Here is a 3,409-nt window from a genome sequence, read left to right as displayed (position 1 = left end):
AATCTTCACTTCATTATCTTCACTGGATTATCTTCACTAGGCATTTAAAATGCCGGCTCGCCATAACGGGTTATGAGCCAATCTATAATCTTCACTGGGCATTTAAAATGCCGGCTCGCCACCGCGGTTATGAGCGAAACTTTAATCTTCACCGGGCATTTTAAAATGCTTGGCTCGCCACCGGGTTATGAGCCAAACTTTAATCTTCACCGGGCATTTTAAAATGCCGCTCGCCATCAACGGGTTATGAGCCAAACTTTAATCTTCACCGGGCATTTTAAAATGCCGGCTCGCCATAAGCGGGTTATGAGCCAATCTATAATCTGCTAAGGGCATTTTTGTGTGTCCGGCTCGCCACTGCGGGTTGTGAGCCAAACTATTATCCTCTAATCATGAGTTTTGATATACAAGAAGCTAATATCTGTAGGAACAACTTCATCTAGGAGAACTTATCCATTTGAAACATGTAGGTTTAAGTTTCAAAGTTCTTTACAAACTTCTTGTAATTTTACACCGATTCGGACCCTTATTCATTACTACAAGCATATCTCTTTAACCACAACTCCCCTATAAACGAGCCTTACCTTTCTGGAAACTACATACAATTTGTGAGAAATAACTCATACTGAACATTCCCATAATTAGACTCTTTCCTGTCTAAATCTTGCATTCAACCAGACTCATTTTCGGTGATTAGTTGATAACATTAGTGACCAGCTTTACCAAATTAACCATAACTCGTGATTTACAAATCGTTTGAAGAAGATCCTTACATGCATAGAAAGCCAAGAGTAAGATCTAAACTTCTTATGTACAGAGGTTTTCCAAAATAATTCGTTTTACCATAACTCGGGACTTGACAGCTTTTTTGATGCCTCTACATTGATCAGTTATTATAGTAATAGGATAGCGATCACCCATAGCCATTACAAAATTTTGAAACAACCACGAAAATGATTCTGCATTTTCGTTTCGTATCAAACTCGCTGCAAAAGTAACGCAACCCTTATGGTTATCAACACCCGTGAAAGGGACAAACACCATTTTATATTGGTTGAAGTTATAAGTGGCATCAACAGAAACAACATCACCAAAAAGGGCATAATTTTTAATTGATATTGGATCTGCCCAGAAAAGCTTAGTTATTCTGCTTTGATCGTCCACATCAAAGTCAAAATAGAAAGATGGAGACATAGCCTTTTTCTGCATGAAGTTCTCTATTAACATCTGGGCATCATATTCTTTGATGTATTTCTTTACATCCCTTGAAAAAATTTTTAAATCTTGTAAAGAAGCACCCACATTTTTTTATCCCTTCACATACTGTTTGAACATCCTAAATGTTTGCACAAGACCATGGTTTACATGAGCATTATCCATTATCATTTTTTTGTGAACCAAGTTTAAATCCCTACATGGTTTCAAATGTATCATAGTTGTTGGCGTATTCATAGCATGTGAGTGAACCTCAACAAAATCATAAATCTCGTATTCACCCGTTTGAATTCTTCTAAAACTAACCTTAGCCTGACAACCAATTCGCGTAAGGGTCCTCTTCCTTTTTGTACCCTTGTGATTACTTTTGCCTTGTTTATTACACACGCACCACTTGTGTGTAACTATCCCGTCAACTAATTTTGTTGAGTCTAATCTAGTAAGGAACCCACAAACCTTGGCATATTCCTCATAAAAATGTATGCCTTCTTCCAAAGTTGCAAATTTCATCCACAATGCTGGTTTTAATTTTGCTGAGCATCTTGGCAATCCCACTATTTGATTATCGAAATCAACTTCTGGGGTGGCTACAACATCAAAAAAAAAAAACAAAAGGAAATGATTTTAATTTCATCGGTTACCACCTACACAAGCTTCTTAGACAATACATTACTTAATTAGACGCTACAATTTAATACCTGGTACATTAGTGACAAGCAATTGATTTTCTTTTGAATTACTTGAAGACGCTTGCACATTAGTAACTTCTACAATGTCTCATTTAAAATCAAAGAAAAGAACCAATTCGAATCAAACATAATCCCAAAATCCTAGGTAGTGGAACACGTAATTTTAATTTGTCAAGTTACATACAATCGTCTACGTAGTTATATACACTCATTTGTGAAGCTATATACACTTTGCTACCTTTTGTTTATTGCACTATTTTCATCCCATTCCCTCTATGCTATCTAAGGGTAGCTAGATACAGTTTTAAGTGCTTCTACAAACACACCTTCAGGTGGCTGTATACACATTTTAGACCATAATTGATAGTCGTTGCTTACAAACAGAAACCCAGGATCCTGAAATCAACTACGACAGTTTATCCAAACAGAATCTCAAAATCCAAACAGGGCCTTAATATCTAAGTCGATCAAAGTAATACTCCCTGCAAATTTACAATCATACATTTTTTAATATTGACAGAAACACATCCTCAACTACCTAGATACACACAGCCAATGAAAGCAACTTATTTTGGGTCACAATTAGCAGCAATAATAAAATAATGTATCACGATAATTCCCTTCTTCAAATTATATGTAAACAACAAGATTTGAAGACACATTCATACATCTACATACATACACATCTTTAACTTGCTGGATACAAAGAACGTGCAACAGTAGTTACCTATAACTTCTGCCATTACCGAATCTTCTTCTTCAATTATTACCATCTGAAATAAAAATTCGTTCTTGTTAGATTATTACCCAAATTAGATGGTTCTATCATCAAAGAAACTCTAATTTTTCGATCACAATAATTTTAATCAACTAATGAACCAACAAATCTAGAATCAAAACCACAAAATACCATCTTAAACCAAAAAACTAATCAAGTTAAATTTTTAAGCAAACCCTAAGTTTTTAAATTGGATTTGTTTCAAAATCTTAATTAAAACTTACCTTGAATTTGTATTCCGAGGTGCAATAATGGAGTTTGATTGATGCGCAGCAATGGTGTCGGAAAGAGAAACGAAGAAATCAAGATGAGAATTTGTTATCGCATTAATGGTGTTCGAAAGAGGAACGAAGAACTGAGAATTTCGTCTGTTATATAGGGTGGTCGGTTAAATGACAGTTTAGCACCGAACTTTAGTTCGTGCGACCCCGACCCTATATATATATATATATATATATATATATATATATATATATATATATATATATATATATATATATATATATATATATATATATATATATATATATATATATATAGGAGTTCTAATGAGTCCAACATGTGCCATTGAGTTCATAAGTCCCTCTAAGGGCCATTGGATGGACTCAATGGATGGTTGAGATGAATTTGATTAAGGGTCATTAAAAAGAAAAGGTAAAAAATGTGGATGGTTGGATTGAGATGGGTGGTTGAGATTGAAAATTACCAAAAAAATTACCACTAATCA

The 3,409-nt window shown here is 34.6% G+C and overlaps 1 long non-coding RNA gene across 1 annotated transcript; it reads right to left on the bottom strand.

The window, feature by feature from the left end:
- Positions 1-1,373: 1,373 nt before the first annotated feature.
- On the bottom strand, positions 1,374-3,036 carry LOC141652344 (uncharacterized). Its single transcript, XR_012547158.1, has 4 exons — positions 2,907-3,036; positions 2,632-2,677; positions 1,914-1,991; positions 1,374-1,802 (listed from the first exon to the last, which is right to left on the bottom strand). It is a non-coding gene; the product is annotated as an uncharacterized LOC141652344 (long non-coding RNA).
- Between the last annotated feature and the right edge of the window lie 373 nt (positions 3,037-3,409).

This window comes from Silene latifolia, chromosome 4, assembly GCF_048544455.1.
Source record: "Silene latifolia isolate original U9 population chromosome 4, ASM4854445v1, whole genome shotgun sequence".
Taxonomy (NCBI): Eukaryota; Viridiplantae; Streptophyta; class Magnoliopsida; order Caryophyllales; family Caryophyllaceae; genus Silene; species Silene latifolia.
The sequence above is the reverse complement of the archived record's forward strand: the minus strand, read 5'-3'. Positions and strand labels throughout refer to the sequence as shown.